Genomic DNA, 11,600 nt, shown 5'->3' with positions numbered 1-11,600 from the left:
TAGTTTTAGTGATCTTTTCTATTGTTTTTCTTTTTATATACTACTCTATTTTGTTTACATTTTTAGAGAGAGAGTGAGTGGCAGAGGGGCAGAGAAAGAGAATCTTAAGCAGGCTGTAAGTGTGATACAGAGCTAAATCTCACAACCATGAGATTTTGACCTGAACCAAAACATCGAATCAGATGTTTAAATGACTAAGGCACCTAGGTGCCCCTCTATTGTTTTTCTATTGTCTATTTCATTTATTTCTGCTCTTATCTGTTATTTTCCTTCCCTCTACTAACTATGGGTTCAGTTTGTCCTTTTTCTAGTTCCTTGAGGTGTAAAATAAGGGTTTATTTATTAGTAAGAAAGGATCATGTTTTGAAGCAGAAGATCCAGGTCACTTTGTACATAGAATTTTGTTATGTTCAATAAACCTGGTTGGAGGAAAGCTTGGCTTTTCTCTGGATTCTTAAAAAAAAGTAAGGAGAATAAAAAACAGCCTTTATATGGGTTATATCTGCCAATATTTATTCTATTAATTATTAAAGCTAGATTTAAAAAATGTTTTTGTCAATTCTTTTCTTTTTTTAGTTAATTTTGTTTTTTCAGTGCTCCAAGATTGATTGTTTATGCACCACACCCAGTGCTCTATGCAATACGTGCCATGCCCTCCTTAATACCCACCACCAGGCTCACCCAACCGCCCACCATCTCCCCTCCAAAACCCTCAGTGTGTTTCTCAGAGTCCACAGCCTCTCATGCTTTATCTCTCCCTCTGATTTCCCAGTGTTTTTGTTAATTCTTTTAAAAATTACCATAAAATACCAAGTACATCATATAAACATAAAGTTAAAATTTACATGAAAAATATGAGGAAATGCACAATTTTTATGTACTTAAAAATTTTTACATATCTCTCCTAATAGAAATTCCTATGTCTTCTTTGCACTAAATCCCTAGCCATATTATATGTAATATATCTATGAAATTTCTCACCTTGTGGAGAATGAGATTTAAAATGGTAAATACATTTATTATGTAAATAGTTTACACCTTTCAGATCCTTCAAAAAGCTAACTTAGAGAGGTCTCAGAACTGTCCAATTATTAACTTATTATTTCACAAATCAATTATGGGACAAACTCATTATTTCCTTTTGAGCAAATTGTACTACAGATACATTAAATTTGATAATACTTAGTTCATGTAAAAAAAGATATTTTAAAAATCAACAGACCATCACAAGTTCAAAAAATGAAATAGATAAAACTTTACTGGGGGGGCACCTGGGTGGCTCAGTTGATTAAGCGTCTGCCTTCCATTCAGGTCATGATCCCAGATCCTGGGATAGAGCCCAAATCAGGATCTCTGCTCAGTGGGGAGTCTGCTTCTCCCTTTCCTTCTGCCTTCCACTCCCCCTGCTTGTGCTCTCCCTCTCTCTGCCAAATACATAAATAAAATCTCTTTAAAAAAATGATACTGGGCTACAGTTCTTATTATGAAAACTTTAGGTGACTAAAAATAGCTTTAGTTTCTGATGCTCAGATCCTTCTGAGTACAGCTTATGTGCAGCTACTGTTCTTGGTGGTGGACTATTTGCACTCAGACACAATGTGGTTGGCAGCTCCCTGTACTTCAGCTCTTTGGAACCTGGACAGCTATTGGCCCCCTTGAAGACAACAATCAAAAGCTTTTGTAATGAGCCAACTGAGGAGCCTTTTCTGGGATGCACCGAAAAATACCATTAAGGAAAAAGTTCATTATATATCTGGCCTTTCATAAAATAGTGATCTTAGGATGTATCTGTCTCAATGGCATATATTTTTCTTCTACTCTGGGGTTTTAGAGGCATTTTCATTAGATCCCCTATTGTTATGCATAAAAATTTTAACAGGAAGTTCAGGTATTGTGGAAAAACCTTTTCAGTACCTTGGAAAAGTGTAACAGTGGCTGGCGACAGGGTAGGATCTATTTATAGGCCTTGTATTCAAATGATGTATTGAATAAACTCAACATCTAACTAGATAAAATGCAGTGCAACAAAGCCTGCCAATAAACCACACCATATTAAATGTGATTGGATAGTCTTCTTATCTGGCATGAACCAATTAGAAGACAAGGAATAACCAGATTGCTAGAAGCTTCCTGTGGCTTTCATTAAAGGCACTTTGAACAGACTGCTACCTACAGTACCAAAACAATGTAGAGATATAACTGACTCTACATATGGTTTGGGAGCTTCATTGCATTACTGCTCTGCAAGAATCTTCTCCCAGACCTGTACTATAAAGCCCTTTCCTTTGGAATGCACTTTTCTTTCCTATCTCTTTACAAAGCTGCCTATCCGTATGTTAAGCCCATGAGAATGGGAACATGTGTTTCCTCAATTGTCCACGTAACTCAACTGAATTATCCCAATAACCCTTTGTGGAATAAACTCTTTTTAGCCTCATTTTAAATGAGGAAGGAGAAGACAAAGAGAAACTAAGTAACCTGTCCAAAGATAACACTGCTAATACATGGAAAATCATTGATTCAAATCCAGGTTGGTCTGAGTCCAAAGCCCAAGCACGTGAACACTACCTCTGCCATATTCTCTGTGTGGTGATGTTGTCTTCAATGCATGGCTACCCAGACAGTCTGAGGTGATCCCACATTTACAACAAGCCTTTCCATAGCCTGATCTTTTCTTCAAAGGGTTTATGATTAGCTCAGAGGTATAAAAGCAAAAACCTCAAGCCAATCTTTCCACAAAGGTGTTTTCTTGGGCAATCACTGAAAAAGTTTGTTCAAGCAGTAGTTAACAAGTTCAACACTTCCTGTGTGCAATTCTGTATTGAAATAGCTGTATCAAACATATGCAAAGTCATTCCATGATTCATAACTGCATCCAATATACTGTGGGGGGAAGGTGGAAAGCAGAGAGTGGGAAAAGATTTCATGTTGGAATAAAACAGCTATTAATTGATGACCCACATACAGTTCTCTACATTTAAACATTGCTGCAGAAACCTGAATGTTGTTCCCATATGTAGAATACATAGTTATACACCAGAGGAATTGGTGACCCCATCAATCATTACTTTTGCCTCTAATTAGTTACCACATAGTTATGTCACTACTCTTTCCTGGCTCTTTAGAGATGTTGCCTCACCATTTCATATTACTGGCAAGAACAAAATATTCAGTGAAATAATAAAGGTGAAGACTTAGTTATTATTATTATTGAAAAGGACAATTTCTTAAACATTGGTAGTCCATGTGACACCTATTAAACAGAAGATATAATGAACCAGAACTTACCCTACTTCCAATCTTGGGAGTTTATTGCACTCTCTTTCCCTAACACCCTTATAGATTACACTTCTATTTTAACGATGTTGTTCAAACCAGGCATTGCTAAACTAATAAGAGTCACCACTGACTAAAAGACAGCTATGCCAGGCACTCTGCTAAACACAATTTAGGAAATATGTCCATTACCTTTCATGACATTCCTGTGAAGTAAATAGTATTATTATCTTCATTTTTATGGAAGAAGAAACTGAAACACAAAAGATCATTAGTGTCCTAAGACTATACAGATGGGAAGTTGGAAAGCCAATAATATAATATATTTCAAAGTGTTCAAGAATCCAGGGAAAAGGGAGGCAAAATGATAGAAGAGTAGAACACCTCATTACATCTGGTACCCTGAATTTAGCTAGATAACCATCAAATCATTCTGAACACCTATGAAGTCAAGCTGAGATGCAAGAAAAGAGTTTCTGAAATTCCACAAAAAGAAAAGCGACCACTTTTTGCATGGTGGGAGGTATGGAGAAGTAAATCTGAGAGGCAGTATATCAGAAGATAAACATCAGGGGGAGGAGCCTCCATAAGACAGCTACCCAAAAGTGATATAGCCCAAGAGCACAAAGTCAGAACTTTTAGAAGTCTGCTCCAGTAAGAGACAGCCCTGCCTAAAAGGTGCTCAGGTGGTGAAGCAGGGCTTCAATCCTAGGCAGGACAGTGTGGCCTTAGGATCCCTGGGGTCATAGAAAGAAGGGGGGTGGTGCCTGAGCTGACAGAGTTCCCAAGCACTGGAGTGGGGAAACTGGCTGTGGTCAGCAAGCCCCAGGAGTGGGCTCTCAGCTCAGTTTGTCATAAACCTCAAACCTCGGACTATGGGGCGACCGCTCTCCATGCAAGGACCCTGCAAAGGGCAAAAATGTGGCAACCCTCCACATTGCCCCAGGAGGAGCAGTGGGGGTGTGCACACAATCTGGCAACTGCTCTTCATGCAGAAGCCCTGCAAGCAGCAGGCCTACAGTGACCCTCTTCCCTCCACAGAGAGGGTTGGCACCGGTGCACACACTGTAAGAGTCTGCAGAGTTTGGTGCACATGAAAGTGAAGGCTGCTTTTCCCTGAGGGTTTACTGAAAAGAGGGGGCCATGATCTTTCAGCTCCAGGGCTCTTGGACTTCGGGGCGTGGCCAATTTTATTTTCATCCTCTGAAGCGGCAGGGAACAAAAGCCACATAGAACAACCTGAAGCAGCTTACACTGAGCCTGGCCCCCTGGCAAGGTGTGATGCAATTCCACCCAGGGAAAGACACCTGAAGATCAACACAGCAGGCCCATCCCCCAGAAGACCAGCTGGAACATCAGGGGAATACCAAGTTTACCAAGCACATGGAACTGCAAAAGTCCAGTGCTAGGGGAAAATAATATATAGAATTCAAGTTTATTTCCCCCCCCCATGATTTGTTTATCTTTCAGTTTTAAATGTCCTTTTCTTTTTTTTTTCCTTTTCAACTAGTTTCTTATTTTATTAACTCTTTGTTCTCAAGTCTATTTTTAATTCCATGTTTACATTTACTTTATAGATATAGTCTCCATTTTGGCTTCCTTTCACTGTATTCAATTTTATTTTTGTATATATAAGTTTTGCTTTCTTTATAGTTGTGGGATTTATTGTCTTCTAACAAACAGACAAAAATACACCCGGACCAAGTGGATCGCCCTGTTTTGTCCACCTGGGAGATTGTATTCTCTCCTTCCCGCTTTTTCTTCTTTTTCTTCTCTTTTTTGGTTTCTGACCTTTTCAGATTTGTCTAGTGTGTATTTTGCTTAGGTCGTGGTTGATATTTTTTTATTTTATTCCCTCATTCATCCATTCTTCTCTGGGCAAAATCACTAGAAGGAGGAATTCACAACAAAGGAAAAAACCAGATGTAATACCCTCTACCACAGATCTAATCGATATGGACATAAGTAAAATGTCAGAGTTGGAATTCAGGATAATGACTATAAAAATACTAGCTGGGCTAAAAAAAGCATAAAAGACACTAGAGGATGTCCTAGCAAAGAAATAAAAACTAATCAGGCTGAAATTAGGAATGCTTTAACTGAGATACAGTCTAACATGGATGCCCTAACAGCTAGGGTAAATGAGGCAGAAGAGTCAGTGACATGGAGGACAATATGATGGGATGAAAGAAAGCTGAAGAAGAGAAAGAAAAACAACTAATGGGCCATGAGGGGAGGCTTTGAGAAATCACTGATACCATAAAGCAAAACAATATTAGAATTATTGGGGTCCTAGAGGAAGAAGAAAGAGAGAGCAGGACAGAAGGTATATTTGAGCAAATCACAGCTGAGAACTTCCCTAATCTGGGAAAGGAAATAGGCATTCAAGTCCTGGAGGTAGAGAGGAACCCCCCCCCCCAAAAATCAGCAAAAATAGATCAACACCCCAACATATAATAGTGAAGCTTGCAAATTTCAGAGATAACAAGAAAATACTGAAAGCAGCTCAAGACAAGAACTCCTTAATGTACAGTGGTAGAAACATGAGACTGGCAGCGGACTTATCCACAGACCTGGCAGGCCAGAAAGGGCTGGCGTGATATATTCAGGGTAACAAATGAGAAAAACATGCAGCCACGAATACACGATCCAGCAAGGATGTCAATCAAAATGGAAGGAAAGATAAAGAGCTTCCAGGACAAACAGAAACCAAAGGAGCTTGTGACCACTAAATAAGCCCTGGAAGAGATAGTAAAGGGAACTCTTTGAGTGGAAGGAAAAAAAAAAAGTAAACATGAGTCCAGGGCTGGATGGCTTCTGAGAGGAATTCTACCATTTAAAGAACTAATACCCATTCTTCTGAAGTTGTTTCAAAAAAATAGAAATGGAAAGAAAAGTTCCAAACTCTTTCTATGAGGCCACCATTACCAGGCAAAGACCCAATCAAAAGGAGAATGACAGACCAATATCCCTGGTGAACATGGGTGCCAAAATTCTCACCAAGATACTAGCCCATAAGATCCAAGAGAACATTAAAAGGATTGTTCACCACGATCAAGTGGGATTTATTCCTGGGCTGCAAGGGTGGTTCAACATTCCCAAATAAATCAATGCGATAGATCATGTTAATACAATAGGGAACAAGACCCATGTGATCCTCTCAACTGATACAGAAAAAACATTTGATAACATATAGCATCCTTTCTTGATTAAAACTCTCCACAGTGTAAGGATAGAGGGAACATAGGTCAATATCACGAAAGCCATCTGAGCAAAGTCCACAGTGAATATCATTCTCAATGGGGAAAAACTGAGAGCTTTTCCACTAAGGTCAGGAACATGACAGGGATGCCCACTGTCACCACTGTTCTTCAACATATACTGGAAGCCCTAGCTCAGCAATCAGACAACAACAAGAAATAAAAGGCACCCAAATTGGCACAGAAGAAGTCAAACTCTCACTCTTTGCAGATGACATGATACCCCATGTGGAAAACCCAAAAACCTCCACCCCAAAATTGCTAGAACTCATACAGCAATTCAGCAACATGGTGGGATACAAAATCAGTGCACAGAAATCAGTTGCATTTCCATACATCAACAATGAGACAGAAGAAAGAGAAATTAAGGAATCAATCCCATTTACAATTGCACCAAAACCCATAAGATACTTAGGAATAAACCTAAACAAATAGGTATAAGGTCTGTACCCTAAAAACTACAGAAACTTAAGAAGGAAATTGAGGAAGACACAAAGAAATGGAAAAATGTTCCATGACCATGAATTGGAAGAATAAATACTATTAAAAGGTCTATGCTACCCAGAGCAATCTACACATTCAGTGAAATCCTTATCAAAATTCCATCAACATTCTTCACAGACCTGGAACAAATAATACTAAATCTTGTTATGGAACCAGAGAAGACTTCAAATAGCCAGAGGAATGTTGAAAAAGAAAACCAGGGGCGCCTTGGTGGCTCAGTGGATTAACCCTCTGCCTTAGGTTCAGGTCATGATCTCGGGGTCCTGGGATCAAGCCCCACATCCAGCTCTCTGCGCAGCAGGGAGCCTGCTTCCCCCTCTCTCTCTACCTGCCTCTCTGTCAGCTTGTGATCTCTCTCCTTCTCAGTTAAATAAATAAATAAAATCTTTTAAAAAAAGGAAAAGGAAAAGGAAACCAAAGCTGGTGTCATCACAGTTCTGGACTTTAAGCCATATTACAAATCTGTTATTCTAAAAACAGTAGGGTACTGGCACAAAAACAGGCACATAGATCAAATAAGTGGAATAGAGGCTCCAGAAATGGACCCTCAACTCTATGGTCAACTAATCTTCAACAAAGCAAGAAATAATATCTAATGGAAAAAGGACATTCTCTTCAATAAATGGTGCTAGGAAAATTAGACCGCCACATGTAGAAGAATTAAACTGGACCATTTTCTTACACCATACACAAAGATAAACTCAAAAAGGATGAAAGACCTCACTGTTGGAGAGGAATCCATCATAATCCTAGAAGAGAACACAGGCAACAACATCTGTGACCTAGGCTGCAACAACTTCTTGCTAGACACATCTCCAAAGGCAAGGGAAACAAAAGCAAAAATTAACTCTTGGGACTTCATCCAGTTTAAAAACTTCTGCACAGCAAAGGAAACAGTCAACAAAACCAAAAAGCAACCACAGAATGGGAGAAGATATTTGCAAATGACATATTAGATAAGGGGGTAGTATCCAGAATCTATAAAGAACTTATCAAACTCAACACCCCAAAACCAAATAATCCAGTCATGAAATGGGCAGAAGATATAAGCAGACATTTCTCCAAAGAAGACATACAAATGGTTAACAGACATGAAAAAAATGTTCCACAGCACTAGCCATCAGGGAAATATAAATCAAAACCACAATGAGATACACTTCACAGCAGCCAGAATGGCTCAAATTAACAACTCAGGAAACAACAAATGTTGGTTAGGATGTAGAGAAAGGGGAACCCTCTTACACTGTTGGGGGAAATGCAAGCTGGTATAACCACTCTGGAAAACAGTATGGAGTTTCCTCAAGAAGTTAAAAATAGAGCTATCCTATGATCCAGCAATTTCACTACTAAATATTTACCCCAAATATTCAAATGTAGTTATATGAAGGGGCTCCTGGCATCAATGTTCATAACATGTGTGTCCATAATAGCCAAACTGTGAAAGAGCTGAAATGTCCACTGACAGATGAATGGATAAAGAAGATGTGGTATGTGTATACAATGGAATATTCCTCAGCCATCAGAAAGGATAAATACTTACCATTTACATAGACATGGATGGATCTGGATGGTATGAGTGAAATAATCAGAGAAAGACAATTATCATATGGTTTAACTCATATGTGGAGTATAAGAAACAGCACAGAAGATCATAGGGGAAGGGAGGGAAAACTGAATGGGAAGTCATCAGAGAGGAAAAAAAACACGTGAGACTCTTAACTCTAGGAAACAAACTGAGGGTTGCTGGAGTGGAGGTGAGTAGGGGATGTGGTAATCGGTGAGGGGCATTAAAGAGGACACATAATGTGATGAGCACTGTGTGTTATTCTCAACTGATGAGTTATTGACCCTACATCTGAAACTATTGATGTACTATATTTTGGCTAATAGAAGTTAAAAAAAAAAAGAGTCCAGTGGCAAGATATTCTTATTAGGTATGAATGTGCATTTATTAAATTTTAGGATATTCATAAAACTCATGTACCTGTGCCATTTCATAAGGGTATTAAGTCATGACACTAATTGAGATGTTTGATCTTTTGCAAAGGTGGAGCAGGAATGAAATTTTTCAACTGACTTTTCTCTCTTGATTAACTTCCAGCATATTTTTGCAGCATATATTATTTCTTTAAGACATTTTCCCTTTTCTATATTCTTGGTAGCTAAGGCCATGTCTCTCTGTGTACACTAATAAGATAAATGTGCAAAACCACTGTTCTAGTAATTCAGCTACTTTTGCAATGGATGTGGATGAGAAGACATCCTGTGGAAGTAGCTATTGATTACAAAGGTTAACTACAGTAGAGGAGCTAAGCTTCAATCTGTCAAATGTACTATGCACAGATACAGCCTGAGCTGAGTCTGAGGAAAAGAGACTCTGGGTTCCAATTGTTGCTCTAATGCAGTCTCTAGGATTAGAGAAAACTAAACTTAGACTGTCATGTGCATGAAAAGATGACTACTGTATTAGGGTGAATTATGTTCAGGTCACTGGAAGAGTCAAGAGTCAAGAAAAAGCATTTACATTCATGGGCAGTTCTCTTCTAAGGAAACCTGCTTTAGATTGGGAAACATGGGGCTCTGAAGCAGGTGGAAAAACTCAGTGCTTGATTCAGAAGACAAAACTACATCATTCCCCACCCCCATGAAAGCAAGAGATGAAAGGAAGAAATGTTCATACTTTTTGTTCATTGGTAATAATAATAGTAATGATAATAATAAATAATACAGCTCCTTTCTATTATCTCCCACATCTATCCCTGCCTCCACTATTTCTCTGTTTACCAATTGCTTATCCTCCTGCAATTCAGGTCCAACCTTTGTGAAAATAAGTCTGAATTCAAAACCTACTCTATACAAACCTGTGATGGTTGAAACATGTGCAATATACATCTTCCCTTCTATGACTTACTAAACAGAGTTTATTATTTTTTAACTTTATTTCCCATCTCCAACAATGGTACTCTGTCCATGGACCATTCAAGGTCAGTACACCTTGAAAAAGCAGAAGAATACTAGATAGCACAGGGACCTGCAATGGCTGAATACATACATCTAAGATGTGTGGCTCCCTCTTTTTAACTCTCTTTTCTTAAGCTCTTCACACATTTTTAGTCACAGTCACTCATTTGCATTCTTATCTTATTCCTTCTATGAACCTGTAAGTCCCTGAAGGACATAATTCTCTCTTCCTTGTCTCGCATATTCCCTACACAGATCCTTAGACTTAGCAGGCTCTTGACAAATCCTAGCTGAATTGAAGAAATGCTTTTTCCTTTCCCAAGCATCTATCCTAGCCGTTTCAAAAGCATTTTCTATGGTGAACCATTTTTCTAAAGCAGTGATTCTTAAACTTGTTTATGCATCAGAATCATCTGGGAGGGATGTTAAAACAAAGTACTAGGCCATTCCCCCAGGTTATAACTTAGTAGGTCTAAGATGAGGCCTGAAATTTGTATTTCTTAGTTCCTTGGTGAGGCTGATGCTGCTGATTCAGATACCACAATTGGAGAACAAGTGATTTCAAGTAAATGTCCAACAGACTAATTACTCTATCAAGACATCACTCCTCTCAAGACATCAATAATATTTACACACATCCAGGAAACAAAGATCATACATGAGAGAGATCCAAAGACAGATATTGGAAATAAGACACTAAGTCAGACAGCATAAAAGTAGAGAAGCAGTCATATATACACCCTCAACTTTTCAAGACTGTAACATAAGAACATCCCTTGGCCTAAATGAATCTGAATCTCTGGGAGCTAGGCCCAGGAATACTCACTACTCACTAAAGGTGATTCTCAGTCTCATGACTCAGGGACCACACTTTAAAAGTTCCACTGTATGTAATCACAAATAATTACCAAACTCCTGAATAAAGTTCATATATTGTCCTAAGTTACCTTCTTTTCCTAAGTGGATCCTTCTCCTGTATGACCTAAAAAACGACTCGTTTCCTCTGAGTCTCAGTTTCTTCACTTGGCAAGTGCAGCTCCACCATGCAGCATGCACTAGTACTGCTCTAGGTCCTGCTATCAAGTAGCCTTTTTTTTCTTTCCCGTAAAAGTAACTACACCAGTGAGAACTTAGTAATGTTTATTTTTCCATTTTTCCAGGTTTATTGAGATATAACTGACATATAACATTGTGTAAGTTTAAAGTTTACAACACAGTCATTTGACATATCTCTATATGGTGAAATAATTATTACAATAAGGTTAGTTAACACATTAACACCTCACATCTCACATACTTTTTTTATGGTAAGAACTTTTTTAAAATAAGATTTTATTTATTTATTTATTTATTTATTTATTTATTTATTTATTTATTTGACACACACAGAGAGAGAGAGAGACCACAAGAAGGGGGAGCGGCAGGCAGAGAGAAAGGGAGAAGCAGGCTCTCCGCTGAGCAGGGAGCCTGATGCAGGACTTGATTCCAGGACCCTGGGATCATGACCTGAGCCAAAGGCAGATGCTTAACCAAGAGCCACCCAGTTGCCCCTAATGTGAGAACTTTTAAGATCTGCATATTAAGCAACTTTCAAATATA

This window comes from Lutra lutra, chromosome X, assembly GCF_902655055.1.
Source record: "Lutra lutra chromosome X, mLutLut1.2, whole genome shotgun sequence".
Classification (NCBI taxonomy): domain Eukaryota; kingdom Metazoa; phylum Chordata; class Mammalia; order Carnivora; family Mustelidae; genus Lutra; species Lutra lutra.
Note: the sequence above shows the minus strand (reverse complement) of the source record.